We start from the raw sequence: 383 nt of genomic DNA on the forward strand, positions 1-383 counted from the left end.
CTCTGCCTTGTGTATGTCTCTCTCTTTCTTTCTCTCTCTCTCTCTCTGCCTTGTGTGTGTCTCTCTCACTGTCTGGTCTCTCGCTCTGTCTTGTGTGTGTGACTCTCTCTCTGTCGTGTGTGTGTCTCTCTCTCTCCCTTGTCTGTATCTCTCTGCCTTGTGTACATCTGTATCTCTCTGCCTTGCGTACGTCTCTCTCTCTGTCTTGTGTGTGTCTCTCTCTCTCTGTCTGCATCTCTCTATTTAGCTCTATTTCTCTATGTCTCTTTCTCTCTCTTTGCCTTGTGTATCTCTCTGTCTCTCTCTTGCTCTCACTCTGTCTTGTGTATCTCTCTGTCTCTCTCTCGCTCTCGCTCTGTCTTGTGTATCTCTCTGTCTCTCTC

Source organism: Rhincodon typus, chromosome 39, assembly GCF_021869965.1.
Source record: "Rhincodon typus isolate 14 chromosome 39, sRhiTyp1.1, whole genome shotgun sequence".
Classification (NCBI taxonomy): Eukaryota; Metazoa; Chordata; class Chondrichthyes; order Orectolobiformes; family Rhincodontidae; genus Rhincodon; species Rhincodon typus.